We start from the raw sequence: 18,676 nt of genomic DNA, 5'->3' as shown, positions 1-18,676 counted from the left end.
TGGCATATGCACTTGGTGCTCATCTTCATCAGGTAGGACATTCAGAAGACTGCTTAATATAAAAGAGTAGATAGTTTTCTCAGTAGAAGAGTTATGGTGTCTTACACATATTTTACACCAGCCAATTTTCATCTATGTATACTAGAAAGTAAGGCAGTTGTTGGATTACATTTCCATGGTTCAATTCTCTTTTTTTTGTTATTGTTTGTTGTTGCTGTTTTTAATTTTTGTTTTGTTTTTGTCTTCTGATGATGACACCTCTTTGTTTAAAGCATTTCTGTTTCCCATGGATGTTTAGTTCCAAGGATTTCCCTTGTTCTTTTCCCTTCTTCTTCAGAACCAAACAGTTTCTGTCTCTAAACTGCAGATATCATCTTCACGTATCTTAACTAAGTAAATGTCATAACTTCTACATGGGATTTCTGTGGCTTTTTTTTGTTTTTTTTTTTTTCACTTATACATGTACAACTCACATAAATGTACAGCATTCTGTAACTATGTCCTCATGTCAGATCTGCAGAATGTCAACTGTGTAGCAAGCAAACTAAGGAAATATTCTGCTAATCTAAGAGTCACTTTTAGAAATTATTTAAAATCAATATGAATGTTACCATCAGTTCTTATTTCAAAATTCTATAATTTGCATCCACCAAGTATATCATGCAAAATATTTGATAACAGGAGACAAGTCTGAGCACAGAGTTCACAACAGTCTGCTACTGATTCTGGTGGAACAGAATTGTCATGCTAATTACAGCTGAGCACTTCCTGACCTTAAAAATACAATCACAAATCTTATTGCATCAATCAGCATGACAAGTCTATTACACTCTGATGAATAACTGATTATGCCAGTCACTGCATTCACCACACTGGGCTGAACATTTTGTGGTCAATGGTCCTGAATCATTATAGAATCCATGTTAGGCAGTATTTCACAGGAAGGTATATTCCACAGAAGAAGTGAAAAGAAAACTAAGAAAAAAAATATTTTTGATTAATAATTATGACCTGCATGTGACAAAAATGCCTGGGATTTTCAGGATTGTTATAGATAACGACAGTAGAAATATCGTACAATTGTGAAACAACAACAGAATGAAGATAGAGAGCATGCTTACAGAAAGGGTTAATACATACAGTACAGCATTCCTCAAGTTCTGAATACTCAAGAGTATTTGCTCATTAGAGGGAACTAACAAGATATCCTTTAAGAATATTCATTTTCAAAAAAGAAGGAATTCAGAATTAGTAATATTTTTTTTAAAAGAGAACATTAAAAGTTGAAATTGCATATTTGCAAAAAAAAAAAATAATAATTTCAAACAGCAACTGATTCTGATTTCTGGAGATTTTTGAATTAATGTACAGGATGTACATTAATGTAATGTACATTCACAGAAAGTTTAAAATCTAGGGGAAGGGGCCACTAATGTGGATGTGATCAATCTGTCCCATCTGGCCTCAGTGCCAGAAATCAGTCTTGCTTTATCTACAAAGATATCTAAAGCCTACATTTTTTTTCAGGGGGAACACAATGACAAAATGAATTGTGAGGTAAATCTTAACCATAATAGAAGATAAACTATGAAACAGGAGAAGGAAAGTGCTTAGGAGGCAGAATGAGCTACTATAAGTTGCTATCAGTAAGACTTCTGTACAAATACAACCAATCAAATGAAAATAACTTGAGATGTTCCAATTTAACACATCTTAAAGGCTGAAGTAGCTTTACATGTCCTCCATCCAAAACAGCTAATGCAAAGTACAGATTATACAACATACAAAGAGGGTTCCCAGTCAGCGCTCTCCTTTGTCTTTCCGATCTCCAAGCCATCTGTGCTGGGTCTGGCTGGGATGGAGTTAACTTTCCCTGCAGCAGCCCATACAGTGCTGTGCTCTGCACTTGTAGCTAGAACAGCACTGGTATCACACCAGTGTTGTGTCTATTGCTGCACAATACTGGCACTGCATCAGGACTCCCTCCAACCCCCCCAGAGCCAGCAGGCTGGGGGTGGGCAAGTGATGGGAAGGGGACATCACCAGGGCAGCTGACCTAAACCGACCAAAGGGATATTCCAAGCCATATGACGTCTTACTCAGTAACAAAAGGTGGGAAAGGGGAAGGAGGGGGGATGGGGCTCTCGTCGTGGAAGCGTCTGTCCTCCTGAACAACCGCTACAGGTATTGAGGCCCTGCTTCCTAGGACGTGGCCAAACATCGCTCATTGATGGGAAGCAGAGAGTAACTGCTTTTCTCTCCCTGTGTCTCCGCATGGCCTTTGCTTCTTTTTTCTTTTTTTTTTTTTTTCCCCTCTCCCTTTTCCCTTTAATTAAATCATCCTTATCTCAAACCTTGAGCCCTTTGTGTCGTATTTTCTCCCCTTTCCCCTTTGTGGAGGGAGAGTGAGAGAGCAGCCATGGTGGAACTCAGCTACCCACCCGAGTAAAACCACCACACCATCTCATGAAGTTTAGTCTTTGAAATGTTGAACACAGTCCTTTCTACTAAGTCTGTTAGATTAGGTAGGCCTTCTGTATCTCATACCATTCTGGCAATGTTGGAATCAAACACCCCTATAAACAGGTACCCCTATAAACAGATACCCCAAATGATAAGATTCTAGGTCCAAAATTTTCTCTACATCACTATTTGTGATGGAAAGAATGGAAATCAGTGTTTTAGTGACATTTTTCTCTACTCTTTAAAGCACATCTCCAGAGACCTTATTCAACCTCTACATTTTCAAGGACTTTAGTCAATAATAGGCCTCCAGTAACATTTACAGGTAAAGTTTAATGTGTCTAAAAGTGTGTTTGAAAATAAACAAAGTAAAAGGTAAGATAGGCCTATACCTGCCAGATTTTGAAGTCTAGGGATGAACTCTATTCCCTTCTTTGATCTTGGTTGTTTCTGTTTATTACAGGCTTGGAAAAATCTCAGAGCTCTCACTGACAGACCATCATCTACTCATCTTGTTTTCTGTTCTTACTGCTGTTTGCAGGACAATTCAAAAAAAGAGCTTGAGGACAAACAGAGCTAGCTCCCTTGAACTGAATCTAATACACATTGTGTTTACAGCTTTCTGCAGAAGTACAGATCCTGAGAGAAATACAAAGGAAAATAAATACTTTACCATAGCCTTGTAAGTCAAGTATAAAGAATGGTTTATGTTGGAGTATCAAATCTGCCTGTTGATTGAGTCTGTACACCACTTATTGAAATTATGTATAAGTCACATAGTGGCATATGGAATTATACCTGAAAGGCAGATCTGTGAAAAAGAAATCTAGCTGTGGTCAGGTTTTGCCAGAGCTTCACTAACCCTAATTTCTCTGTGAAGCAATTCCATGCATGTTCTACCTGGCAGCTAAATAAAGGACAAGCTAGGACATAAGATAGGAATGTAATTTTGGAATCTGAATTCTAATTTCAAAAATGTCACAGTAAATGGAAAGTCATTTTTATTTGAACAGAACCATGGCCTTGGCTGAAGATTTCATGAAGCAGAGATAGGAATCGAATATCAAATAACCAGATGCAATGGGCAATAATAATAATAAAATTAACAGTTCCTACTACCAGAAGTTATTGCAATTTGCTGCATTCCTTTTTTTTTTTTTTCCAGCATTAGGTTCTGCTTTTTTCAAGAACGTTTAATCAGCAGTTGCTTTCTGAGAGACAATCTCAGTTTTAGCAAAAGAGATTGTCCTGCAAATCTTACAACCACAGTGTTGTGGCAAATCAGACTAAATGACAAAAGTGATCCCTTTTGACATTGAGATCTATGTTTAACAACACTATGGTGTTGTTATTAGACAAACTCGAAGACAGAGCACTTGGTTTGAAACATTGTACTCTAGAGTATTATACCAGCAAGCAAAATCAGGCAACAAAAGTAATTCAGAATAGCTGACCACCTACAGAGAGTCTCAAGGGGGCAGATGTATTAAACGTCTAGCTATTTTGTCCTCTGTCACAGGCCCTGATACCACTTATTCACAGCAAGAAATGTCATGAGCACTATTGCCATGACATATAATGCAAGACTTTTTAAATTAACAGGGGACTACATGTCAGATAATACACATCTTAGCTCAGGGTTTAAAAACTCAGGCTGTAGTAAGAGGCTTCAGTTGAGACTCAAAAGCTATTATCTAAAAGAATATATGATAAGAAAATTAAAAATAAATAAAATAAAATAAAATAAAATAAAATAAAATAAAATAAAATAAAATAAAATAAAATAAAATAAAATAAAATAAATCCAGTTATCTTCATGGAATACCCAAACTGAAAAAGAAGTTTAGATTTCAGCACTTTAACTTTTCACTGAGGATCATCATAACTGAAATTTTTGCTATGATTCATAGATTCATAGAATCATAGAATCATTAGGGTTGGAAAAGACCTCCAAGATCATCTGGTCCAACCATCACCCTACTACCAATGTCACCCACTAAACCATGTCCCTAAGCACCAAGTCCAACCTTTCTTTAAACACCCCCAGGGATGGTGACTCCACCACTTCCCTAGGCAACCTGTTCCAATGTCTGGCTACTATTTCTGAGAAGAAATGTCTCCTAATATCGAACCTAAACCTCCCCTGATTCATCCTGAGGCTATTCCTGCTAGTCTTATTGCTAGTTATCTGAGAGAAAAGGATGACCCCCAGCTCCTCTCAACTTTCTTTCAGGTACTTGTAGAGAGCAATGAGGTTTCCCCTGAGCCTCAAATATGGTAAAGATATATCTGAAAGGCAATAGGTAGAAATAAAAATATATTTAAAATATATCGGCACTGATGAGTTGGTAATGAACGTTTAGAAAAGAACAATTCAAGTGTTTAAAGGGTGGCAAAATGAAATTTCAGTATAGAGTTTGCTAAAAAATTACCAAGAGAGTAAAAGTTATGCTTACATTAACAGGTCTGCATAAATATCAGGTGGAAGGGTGGGTGATTAAGTAGAATGAAAGCATTGAAATTTAGGAATGGAGAAATTTAAATATTGAAATAAAAACTTGAACACTGAGATCCATTAAATTCTGTATTCATATTCCTGAGGAACATGGAAAATTCCCATTGCCTCATATATTTAACTTTGTAGTGGACATAAACAGTTGTGGTGGAAGGACAAATGACAAGAACTAACAGTTTTTTGTTTGTTTGTTTGTTTTTCACTTATAATAGGTAGGGTCAGAATTTATGCTCATCACTTTACAATCTAATTAGACGTCACTAAACTAACTCAGGTGTAAACAAAACAATGAATCGTACAAATTCCAGTGGGATTCACTTAAACTAACTTTGGTCCATGTCCTTCTACCGAGGAAAGGAAACACAAGAAAAAGAGAGGTTGAGGTGAGAAATTCTGAGAAATTCTGAGATGATTAAGTCTAAAACACTGTGTATGTATGAATCCGATAGACAGACACCATAGCATTCACCTATTTACGAAGGCCTTGTCAATGTCAGTGTTTAATAGTAAAGGTAAATAAAGACTACAGATAAATCAAATAAATTTTCTATCAAGAGATTTGAAGTTGAATGGAAAAGCTGACAGAGGATATTAGACTCTTGTGAGAGTTAAGGGGCATGGATCAACTGGATCAACCACAGGCACTTAAATTTTCACAGGATTTCTTTTGAAGTAGTAATCAGATGGTGATATGCTAATTCACATTGAAAAGTGCTAGTCTGAGCATGAAATTTAATACCATACTTCAACTGAGACAAGTTCTTGTGATGGAAATCAGTGCTCAGGAGAACTCTAGAAATTATTTCAGTAAACGTTTTTCTATCTAAATAAAGCTCAGGAATACAAATACTGTATATAAATTATATATATTTAAAAATAATAATTTTAGGCATTAAAAAAAAAGATTTAATTGCATTACTAACCTATTTCTTATTTCTAAGTAAAATGAAATCTTTAATTTGGATAACATTTTAAAATTATTTTTTGACAGTAATGAAAAGCTTTCATTTGATTCCCTTTTGTAAATCATTTTATAGTATTCTTTTGAGGCAAGAAACAGAAACATATAAAATTTTCTTAAAATTTGTCATGTACATAACTTGTGAACTTCACAAAAAAAGGTTTTATAGAAACCTCCCACTTATTGTCTCAGATCATATAATATATATTTACTTTTCTTTAGTATTATATGGCATATATATAGCATTTTTCATCGGAGATGAAACAACAGCAAGTTAGCAATGATGAAAAAATAAATCTATGCTAGAGGAAGGATTAGAGATCTCCAGGGTAAAAGCTGACAAATATCTACATTTGCAAAATGACCATGGATATGTTCATGTTCAGGTGCTACAATAATGCTACAATAAAAGTATTAAATTTTCCGCACAAAGTTGTTTTTTTTTTTTTTTCCCCAGAGATCACTGCTTTTCATCTCAATATTTTAAAGGCCATTACTAGAATAAACACTGTTTATTGTTTTGGCAGTTGTTCACAAAAACTACTCTGACATTGATTTTTGCTTTATTAAACAGCACAGGAGTGACTTAATTGGTTGTTTCAGAGATAGTTATACTCTCTCAAGTCAGTTTGTCTTCATTGACAGAACTGGGCAAAGAGTTATACAGAGTCATCGGAAAATCATAAGAACATCAGGGCAATTTATTTATTTATTTATTTGATTTAGTTTTTAATTAATTGGAAAAATAAGGGAAAATAATGCAGCAAAAGATGAAAACCCTTTCATCTTTGGTTAGAACGAATAAGTGTTGTGGAAATACATACTGCTGGCATTTTGGTTATTTTCCAATTCAAGCTGATGAAAAATTTCTTCTAAAATCAACACTTTAATTCAAAGGTATGCTAGAAGTTCAGATCACTGGGCAATAAGAATATCACTGAAAACAAAATGAAGGTAGTTGATATTGTCCAGCAGTCAGAGGTAACTAATGACAATTGAAACATTGAAAAAACAAATAGTCTTCAGCAACATTTAAGAGACTGAAGCATTTTAAAGACTGAGCATGTGTCCCAGTTTATTTATATGAAATATAGAGCTCCTGAGCGCAAAAGAAAGCTTGATATTTCTTCCAGTTTGCGCTGCTTACTAGGCTGTGGAAAAAAAAATTGAAGTGGGAGTTCTACATTAAAAGAATAACACACTGAGAACAATAATAGATTGGGTGTGACATAGGACGGCAAGTCAAACCTTTCAATTTCTGGTGACCACTGGAGATACAAAATACATAGAAAATAACAGATGTAAGCACAAAACCTGGTGTTTTCCATTGTAATTTTTTAACTCCTTAGAAACTGCATTTCTTTTGCAAAAACACAAACAAGTTTTCATTTTATGTGATGTGAAAGAAAAATAAATAAATAAATAGTCTCATTAAATTAACATCCAGCTAAGCTTTTTACGTTACAGCTATGGAACTACTAGAAAAACACCAGGGTCTAAGCAAATACCTACAAAAAAAATCAATGTGTTGTGTATATATAGTTATTTGCTTTGTTGCCATGTTGAGATAAATAAGACATATAACCCAAATTAGTTGTTTGGGTTTTTTTTGTTTGTTGTTGTTTGTTTGTTTGTTTGTTTTTACATGTACTAATAAAAGCTGTGGGTTTTTTTTGTTTTGTTTTTTTCCTTTGCATCTATCTTTGAGCTGTTTGAGTTGCATTCGAGTCAGGTATTTAAGTTTTGCCTCATAACCATGAAGACTAGAACTTTAATATTTGCATAGAAGCTGGGATTAATACCAAGTCTTTTGATTAAAAAAAAAAAAAAAAAAGTGAACCTAACACAAGAGATCTGTGAAACAAATCAAGCACAAGTGCAACGTCATTACTCTTCATTACTCTGGTAGAATAAATGAGAAATGTCATGATTAGATATCCATCAGGAACAGAGGGAGAATGCAACAGGTCTCACCAAGATTTCCATTGTTTGCTAATAGCAAATTATTGCTGAAATAACTCCTATTATTTTTAATAACTGCATGCTTGAAATCTTGGTGCCTATGAAGAAAATTATGCTATACAGTATAATGCAAGGTGGTATGCAGAAACACAGGAAGTCTCAAGGCTAGTTAGTTCTTCAGAAGCAATATGAAATGATTTAGACAACTGGCATTGTCATGCAAAGTGGTTCTCAAGGTTTGTACATGGAGGACCAATTAATGCACTGATGTTTAAGGAGGCAGCTGAACAACATCAGTATAAATGTCTTTGTGGTTGTGTCTACATAAATCTTTTAGTCTGAGCTAAGACTGTTCTTCTGAAATGAAACCCAGGACTGTTCTCAGTTACTATTCTTTGGTTCAAATAGCTCTTGAAAATGTTTGTAGCTAATTGTAGCTTTTTTCACTTGTTTATGTCATTTTCTTTGTCCCTTTGTATCTCCCCTTATAGCTAGCTCTGTTTCATTTTGCCATACCATAGTATACAGTCGTTAATATAGATTAAACTTAGATTTTCAGTCCACTGTTGCCAGTAGTCCAACTTAGACAAATCTTTTCCCTGAATTAGTAGTGCTGTTCACCACAGAGGGGTTGTCTTCGTGACGCTGTAAGCCATTTAATTGTTTCTGGTGATCATTTGGTGCATCACCCATTCTTCCAGTGTGCAGACTTTGAGATGTGCCTTAAGGATTCCCAACTGGACACATTTTCTCTTGGTGAATCATTTCCTAGCTAAAAACTGCAGCTATCATACATTAAAAATTGGAAGCAAAACGTTTTGAAAATATTTTTTTTAAAACAGTTTAGGCATTTTCAAAATATTATACATTATGGCGAAAAGAAGGTTTTATTTATTTTGCTTAAAAGAAAAACAAAACAAACAAACAAACAAAAAAGGTCTGGTAAGGGAAACTATTTGACCCATCTTGTTTGTTGCTATTATTGTTCTTTTATTCATCTGATAAGCTAATTTAATTTTATAATTTATTCTTAACCTCTATTCTGGTCTCTCTTCTGTGAGCTCTACTCCCCCTTGCTTAGGTCTTATCATCTACTGAGTGAATATAACACAAACAGCCTCTGACATTTGCATCATTGTCCTGTGACACATCAGTACTTATAATATCCAGAACAGTACTCTGAGTCTCGGGGTTATTCTCTGCTGGCAGCTGCTCTTTATAAGATATGCATGAGACCCCCAGAAACTATTGCTCTCTTAAAACTACGTCAGTGTTAAAACTTTTAGAATAAACTGAACAGCAAAATGCTATACCACCTCCAAGTACGCATACCAGGGTTCCTCGAGCAATCAAACCTGGTGAAATTAAAGGTCAAAAGATCAGGACTGTAACTTTAAGCAACCCTGGGGAAGGCAATAATCTTCCACCTTTGTCATATTATGCAAACTGTCCATGATCACAGAAGTGAAAAACAGCTATCAGATCACAAGATCTTTTTATAGCTAGAAGCCCCTGCAGTTAGGAACAAAAGAATTCACAAAGCCCTCCTTTCATAAGGGAAGCTTTCTGGTAGTTCAATGTGCTACTCTTTGGTAAATGTGTGCACAGTAACCTCCAGGAAAAGAGAATATTATGGACACTAATAATTTGTATTGATTTCTGTTATTGTATTCTGTCTGTCAGAGAAAGATGTAAATGTTGAAATGAATGAAATCCAGAACACTGAAAAAACTTTGAATTTTAAAATCAGCATTTGTTAAGGAACAGACAGTGGGCTAAAAGGAATGAGGGTAAAATGAAAAGTAAAAATGTTGTATTATCCACTACAGTACTATGCTGTAATTTGGCACCAGTGATGCAAAAGTGAAAATTTGCCTAAAATTTACATTGTGACTTTCCTCTTTGATTACATTGTGACTGGACTGGCTTTTATATGGGGAACAGTGAGAAGTGGCTATGCACAGGCTACCTAACAGTATTGAGAGTCACCAGTAAAAGCTTTTCTCCCGTTGCTGAGAATAGTAGGCAAAATCGACATTATATGTAACGTAGTTGATTCTAAAAGAAGTACGTACTCTTGCTCAGTACTATATTGTTGTGCCTAAAGTAGCATTTTAGTTCAAGTTAGAACTGTGGTTTTCACTCAACTCTTCTGATAATCCCACTTTCTGCTTTTTATTGCACGTATAAATTAGCATGGGCTCAAAGATCACAACCTAGGTTCTTTTCTGATGAAATTAAACCAGAAGATGTGCTCCAGGAATGTACCTAAATGTTCTCTGTCTGCTAATAGTCATCAGTCCTGGAAACAGGCTAGAGCAAAATGAAATTAAATTCACTCAAGTGCACACTGTGTGCACAACAAATCTCCAGCACTAACTGCTTTGTTCAACGTTTGGTTCTTTTTGTACTGCTAATTTAGACATAACATTCACTGTTCCTCTATGCAGTCTGCAGTGTGCAACGTTTTTCGCTATGCATTAAGGGAGAAGTGAAGATGTGGCTACTTGCAGATCTCATAAGCTTTGTTGGATAATGAAATCAGGGATCTTTAAGTTATCCATTTGATATCATACATACCATAATACTCAGTGTAAATTGACAAGACCAGGTACCGGGCTGAATATCACAAATAGCACAAGTTCAAGCACATACTCAGGATTGACAGATCTAAGTTTTCACTCCTCATTTTCTCTAAAGACCACTAAAACATTTTCTTAAGTGTAAGCTTATCTACACTTTTTGAAACAATGTATAACAATGGGTCATGCCTGTACACAAAATGCAGTGTGGGGAACCTCTAGTTTTCAGCCAAGTATTTAAATTTTATACATATATATATATACATATATATATACTAGTACATGTACATGGCACACATAGTTTCCAGACTATTATCAGATCAATATTTTGGTTTTCAAAGAGGATTGTGATAAAATTGAGCACAAATCCACCAGAAAAATACTACATTCAAGATTCAGATTTAGAGGAGGTGACTCAATCATGAAAGATACAAGAGTAACTGGTTCAAGTACTGGAGTACACAGTGCAGGATTTACTATATTAAGAAGGTCACTTAAAGCTTTATGTGGCATACAGTAACTGAAAAATTATGTAATATACTATTAATATCAGAGGTGTGAACTGCAGGTTGATTTCATGTCAGGTTTTCCCAGCACAGAAACAATGCAAGTCCTGTTTATGTGTCTTAAAAACATATATCATTACACTGTTCGGTAAGTGACACCTGAGCAGTTCTAATGTCAAATGAACTTAGCACAAAAGTGTTCATTGCCAAATTATTCCCCTGTGTCCACTGGCATAGGAGATCTGGTTTCCATCCTTTCAGATATCCATCCCACTGTCTGCCCATCCAAGACCACAGACTAAGTCACAGAATCACAGAATCACAGAATTGTAGTCAGTATGTAGCTATCAAATAATACAGGTAAATGTTGCTTAATAATGTAAGAAATATAAATTCTTGCTTTCAGTGACTGGACTGAAACAAACCCAGGTATTTTTACATTATTTTTTATTTACTACTACAGGACTGCTATATATGACTTGAGTTAACACTCTCATTGCTCCTTTCAGCTCTACTTTCCCAGAAAAGGCAATGATATTTTTCAACACTATACAGGAGCCACTATTAATGCTTTTTTTCATTTCATAAAATTTGTTTTATAAACAACTTTTTTTTTTTTTAAAGACTTTTCCATTATTTTATTTGAGGCATTAAACTTCTTCATGTGTGTTTGTGCAGTTGGGATGAATACTGCTCCTAGGAGGACATGAAAGGGAATAATTAGTTATTTCTCTTATAACAGCTAGATTCAGTTGGAGAGAAGCCAGATTCAATATCTTCACCTGGGAATAGATGTCAGTCCTCTCCTTAGCTTTGTTTCCCAATCTCAGTCTGTAATAACAACCATCTTAATATTTCTAACATCTTACCAACATTTCTTTGCATGGCACTTGACACTTATGCTTCTGTTCATCATTGTTTGCTGATGTAGACATCAGCAATAAAACTTTCATACGTCATCTAAGATAATGGCCTGATTGTCAGTTTTAACTATGTCAAAAACATCCGAGTCACTTTTTGGAGCCCATTTTCTCATTCTTTCCTTGTTTTCATGGAAAATAAAATCTGCCAGTAACAAAAATGGAAATCCAGTTTAAGAGGAAATGTTAGAAAATGGCCATTTGAATTTAGGGTCTTATAATGGAAACTATTTTTCCATTTCAGTTGCAGCTGCTGTTACTATTCTGCCACAATCTAGTAGATAATAGATGTTGTGTAGCTTTTGCAAAGTGTTTGCTCATTCAGGGAAGATGAGAAAATTCATAAAATGTCTAGAAAGATAGGATAGTTGCAAAGGCATATAAATGAATGCAGAGAATGTGGGTTATTTGCCGGTATGTGGAAACACTCTACTGTGGAAATAAGTCAGCTGGAGCAAAATCTGTGGTATATACATACCATATAATAAATACTTCCAAGCTTTAGAACATTAAAACCAATTACAAAATTTCATGCATCTCCACAGAACCCAGTTGTTTTGTTGTTGTTGTTGGTTTTTGTTTATTTGTTTGTTTTTGCTATCAGTCTAAGAATCTGTGAAAATAGTTGCCTAAACATCACATAAATGGGAAGTTGTAATGATGTTATTTTTTGCACATATGAAGGCCAATTCATAACACATGTCAATGTCTCTCACAAATCCCCTGATTCATTCTTGGTTTTATTACCCTTCAATTTTCAAAATGTTGTAAGCATAGTGCACAGATTTATGCACACATTTATATTAGGTATTTGTGAAAACTATAAAGTTATTATTATTATCAACCTAAATTTTCTTCTTGGAAAAATACAGGATAAACATGAAACCCAAAAGAAAAGATAGTTCTGATTACACTAAGAGAAAAGCTAACATTCAGGCTGTCACTAAGACTGGAACACTTGAACAGAAAGGGCCTGTGCTGACTGCACTGCTTGATCCATATCTTAGGGCCATAATTAACACCATACTTTATTTTCACCCCACACTGTTTTCCAAGGAAATGGTCTTATAAAATGTTCACCATTTGTCTCAGTCTCTAGATTTCATACCAGAGAGATAATAAAGCCCCATTTCCCAATTTAAAATTTTATTATTAATAATAATAATTAATAATAATAATAAATCACTGCATCTGAATTTGCAGAATGACACGGTTTGCCCATTTTAATGGTCTAATGGTACTTAGTATTGATGTCAATAGAAGATTACAGAAATATTGTCACAAACAGTCAAGTGAGATTTCTGGATAGCAAACAGGACTGTGAATCAAAATATCTGGTTTCCAGGTCTTACCTTTCACATATAATTCAGTTGGAACCTTTGATGAAATAAATTTCAGCTACACTTGTCTCAGCTTTTCTAGCCATAAAATAGAAATATTTCCTTACCTCATTGGAATGGTTATGGTTTGGTTTTTGGGTGGTCCAGTGTGAAGCCAGGAGTTGGATTCAATGATCCTTGTTGAGTCCCTTTCAACTCAGGATATTCTGTGATTCAGTGATTCTATGAAAGAGGTCATGGCCATTTGGTACTGTTTGTTGCACATATTTCAGAAGACAGAACATTTCATAAGGGGAACATGAAAAAAATTGGCCTGTGCCTATTTCACAATTAGGATGAGAAAAATCACCACATTGACCCCACCTCTATCGTATATTTTCTTTGTTCCATTACTATTTCATTGAAGCTTCTATTATTTTAAAAATTTTCATTTTAAGCAAGAAAAGTTTACATTACACTCTTCTCAAATAGTATATTTCACATACGTTTAAAAAGTATGCATCTTCAAATTATTTTCTTCTCTAGGAAAACTTTATGTTATTTTGTTCATTTGCTTATTTTCTCTAAATCCATCATTTGCCAACATTATTACCTAAGTAGAGAATAGCTGAAACTTATAAGAAAATGTGATTCAAATACTCAAACCCTGCAAAATTAGTCTGTCATCTGCTTTTGTATGCTGTATGATTGGCTGTCTTATAGGAATTGTGGATTTAATAGGTTTAATTAATTAATTAATTAATTAATTTTATCATAAGTGTCAGATAAAAAACAAAATGGTGTATGTCTACCCATCAAGCATTTTCCATAAAATTAAGCTGGCACAGGCAGTGTCCTACTAAATTCCATCCCACAATTATTCTTAAATTTCTAAGAACTTCAATCCTTTGTGAATTTTTCAACTCTGTAAGTGAAGAGCTGACCTCAGATATTTCCTTCAGCATGCTTATTATCAACTCTCTCCTCAAGTTTAAATCAGTGTCAGTCAAAGGCATCTATACTGCCAAAAAACATATGTAAGCAGAGCTCTTTGTTATGATTATTTGAAGGTCAATGTCAGTACTAAAAAGCTCATTTCAATTCTATCTACTCACATATTGCTGTGCTTACGGAGAGAGTGGGACAAGGGATGAAAACCATGACAGGATTCAAAAGCTCCGTAGATCTTGTGGTACATTTCTTCAGAGTTTTAATTTTCTCATGCATTTTGTGTAGAACCTGGACTTTAATTTAGATATGATTGATTTAGGTATCTGGAACAAGTAGATATTGGACAATGTAATGTTTTATGCTGCAATACACAAATATGTTTGTGGGTTACAAAATCCTGAGTCTCCTGTTCTCACCTATTTTGAAACAATTTAAAATGAAAACAGCATTTAAAAAGCCATTTTAACTTAAAATCTATTTTAAACAAATGCTGGAAAAGATTTCTAAAATGTGTACGATGTTACTAGTCTTTTAAGGAAGGACTAAGTGTAGTTAAAATACAACTATCTGAGTTGCTTTGCATTCTGATGGAATGGACCTAACACAGGATGATAAAACATCAGATTTTCCTTGTGCAAATGCAGGAAGTCAAAATACAACCTTCTCAAACTGTGCAGTCCCAATTATCCTGATATGGAGCAGGCACAATACCTTAATCTTTGTATATTTACACAGAAATTTCATCCACCAACCGAAAAATGTTATTTGAAATTTCATGTCTGGATAGTATGTATTTACCCAGAAGAGAGAATAAAGCCAATAAGCATACATCAAGCTAACCACACAACACCAACTGAAAAATGTACCTGCATATATTTAGTTTGCATCCTTTTAAAAAAGGTGAGTGACCTCACCAGCCATAGTAGGCATGCAAATGAGCCTTTCTTTTGTTTCAGTCCCATGGTGAATTGTCATCTCCTATGTGGCTTTTCATAAAAATTCCCCCTTCCTCCATAATCCCCAAAGAATGGGTTGCACAGAATAACAACATTGTAAAACAATGTCAGCAACACAACAACAAAAATAGCCATAATAATTTGTTTGCTTTGTATTGACGTCTGCATCCTCGGTTGTAAAAACAGTATTAAATGGAAGAATTATCTACTTCAAATGTAATCCTTTTCCCTAAATATCAGCACACTCTGGGGTCAGAGAGATGTATTTATTTATTTATTTATTTCCCATTTTAGGTCAATAGGTCAAGGCAGCTGGCTTCTGAACATAGCTAATTTGTCAAGATTTTTGTCACAAACAGCTGACCAACAAAGAAAGTAACAGCAAAATAGTATTTGGGAATATGTAACTGCCACAGGCAAAAGAATTGAGTACACTACAGTAATCCAAAAGTGAAAACATTATGCAGAGATTTAGCTTTGTGATTTGAGCCAAGTTAGTAAAAAAAAATCATTATCATAATGGTCTATTATATATTGGACCAATTTTTATGGGAGTTGGAAACTATTACTCCAATGATGATGGTCATTGAATTGCAATTCTTTTTGTATTTTTGCACACACAATTACTTTAGCATCACATCAAACACGATTTTGATAGATATTGCAATAGGGTGAAATTCAACTATTCTGATGCATAGAACAAAGTAAATAGATTCTGTGCTATGAACAGAAGTGAAGAAGAAGGCCTTTGACCAGCAATTACAGTTGTATAGCAGATGTTGTGACTCGGGAGCTCTATTGGTGAAATGCATCCATGCTATAGAGAACTGGTTTACATTTTTTACATAATTTTAGCTCCCAATACAGTGTCAGAAAGCTCTAGTATGCCACTTACGGCCTCTGTGTCATTCCAATGTGTGTAGTTAGAAAGAAAATAAAGGATTGTAGTGTAGGAAGGATTTCTGAGCAGATATAAAAAAGAAAACATATTTGGAAATAGCAGCCATCTGAAAAGGAGGAAATATTTATCTTCACCATCTTATCCTGGGTCAATGGGATGCCTATAAACTTCTCAAAAAGCATGCAGTTTGAATATTTGATTTTGGGCAAACATAATGATTTTCTTTTGACTGGGCTTAAACCAGAAAAGTTAAAATTGTGGGATCAAGACAACCCTAATATTTTTAAATACTCATAAAAAAAAAAAAAGGATATATGTGAAGGCCTGTGAGTTAATAAGGAGGCTGTTAGAATGATTTTTATTTACAGGTGTCAAGTGTTTTCTATGATTTGTCCTTATTTCAAAGAAATGTGGGAATCTGAAATCTGAAATAGTTTTGTGACAGAACTCTGTACAACTGCCTATGTTGAGAGTGCTAGATAATATATAAAGTGATGGTAGATTGTGTTCAAGAATGAATATGCTGAATTCTTCAGAGACATGTTAGTTTCCATAAAAATGCAAATGGTTTCCAGCATGCACCTTTTGGTCTTCTTAAGTGCATTCTTTTTTTCTGGAGTGTAGGTAAGGATTTCTGAAGGTACCTATTATTGGTCTCAAGCTGTACAAGGGAGGTTTAGATCAGATATCAGGAAGAATTTATTCACAGAAAGAGTGGTTAGGCATTGGAACAGATTGGCCAAGGAAGTGGTGGTGTCACCATTCCTGGAGGTATGTAAGAGACATGTGGATGTAGTGCTTAGGGATAAGGTTTAGTGGTGGACTTGGTAGTGTTAGGTGCTGATTAGATTTGATGATGTTAGGAGTCTTTTCCCACCTAAAAGGTTCTGTGATTCTATATTATCATATTTTTATACTGGGGAGTAGTAACTTGGAGATGATGCAAAACAAAATGCCTGATTACATGTACAACAGATGTCACTGGGAAGAAAAGAAAAAAAAAAAGAAAAAAAAACTTCTTGACTGCTATTTTAGTTATTTAAGACAATTACCAGAATCAAAGTATAAAATAGCAGCAATATAAATACCTGAATAAAAATATGACATATAAATACAATTGTATTTCGTTTCATGTTTATCAACTTTGTTAGAGATTGGTTTGTTTTTCTTTCTCCCACGGATTCGGCATAAAAGAGATTTCCACGATCTTTGCTCAACTAAAGGTGGAAAAGGGACTGGAATAAAAGAGGTGAGGACTGCATTGTATGTGGTCCTTTGACACAACTGTTGTAAATATTATGCTCTTGAACTGTGCCGTACCCTTTTACATCAAAGAGAATTGTATTTTCATAGAAAAACAGAATCATAGAATCATCAACAATCAGGTTGGAAAAGATCTCCAAGATCATCTTGTCCAAACAGCACCCTACCACCAATATCATTCACTAAAGCATGTCCCGAAGCACCACATCCAGTCTTTCCTTGAACATCCCCAGGGATGGTGGATCCACCACCTCCTTGGGCAACCTGTTCCAATGCCTAACCACAATTTCTGAGAATAAATTTCTCCAGATTTCCAACCTGAACCTCCCTTGGTGCAACTTGAGGCCATTCCGTCTTGTCCTATCACTACTTATCTGCAAGAAGAGGCGGCTCCCCACAACTTCCTTTCAGGTACTTGTAGAGAGCAATAAGGTCTCCCCTGAGCCTCCTCTTCTCCAGACTAAACAACCCCAGTTCCATCTACGTCTCCTCATAAGACTTGTGTTCCAGACCCTTCACCAGCTTTGTAGCTCTTCTCTGGACAGGCTCCAGGGCTTCAATGTCTTTCTTGGAGTGAGGGGCCCAAAACCGAACTTGAGATGCAGCCTCACCAGAGCAGAGTACAAGGGAACGATCACCTCCCTGATCCTGCTGACTATGCTATTCCTGATACAAGCCAGGATGCTGTTGGCTTTCTTGGCCACCTGGGCACACTGACGGCTCACATTCAGGTGAGCATTGACCAACACCCCCAGATCCTTTTCCTCTGCACAGCTTTCCAGCCACTCTGCCCCAAGCCTGTAGCACTGCATGGGGTTGTTGTGGCCTAAGTTCAGGACCCAGCACTTAGCCATGTAAAACCTCGTCCCATTGGCCTCTGCCCATCAACCCATCCTGCCCAGGTCCCTCTGCAGGACCTTCCTACCCTCCAGCAGATCGATACTTACTGCCACAACTTGGTGTCATCTGCAAACTTATTGAGGGTGCACTGAATTCCCTCTTCCAAATTATAAATAAAGATATTAAAGAGGATGGGTCCCAATACCAACCGCTTGGCAGCACCACTCCTGACCGGTGGTCGCCAACTGGATTTCACTCCATTCACCACCACTCTTTGGGCCCGGCTGTCCAGCCAGTTTTAACCCCATTGAAGAGTGTACCTGTCCAAGACGTGGGCTTCCAGCTTCTTCAGGAGAATACTGTGGGAGACCGTGTCAAAGGCTTTGCTGAAGTCAAGGTAGACTACGTCAACAGCCTTTCCCTCATCCACCAGGCAGTTACCCAGTCTTAGAAGAAGATACGGTTAGTCAGGCAGGACTTGTCCTTCATGAACCCATGCTGACTGGGCCATATCCCTTGGTTGCCCCACATATGCTG

This window comes from Anser brachyrhynchus (genome assembly GCF_964034855.1).
Source record: "Anser brachyrhynchus genome assembly, chromosome: 3".
NCBI lineage: Eukaryota > Metazoa > Chordata > Aves > Anseriformes > Anatidae > Anser > Anser brachyrhynchus.
This window is presented reverse-complemented; position numbering follows the sequence as displayed.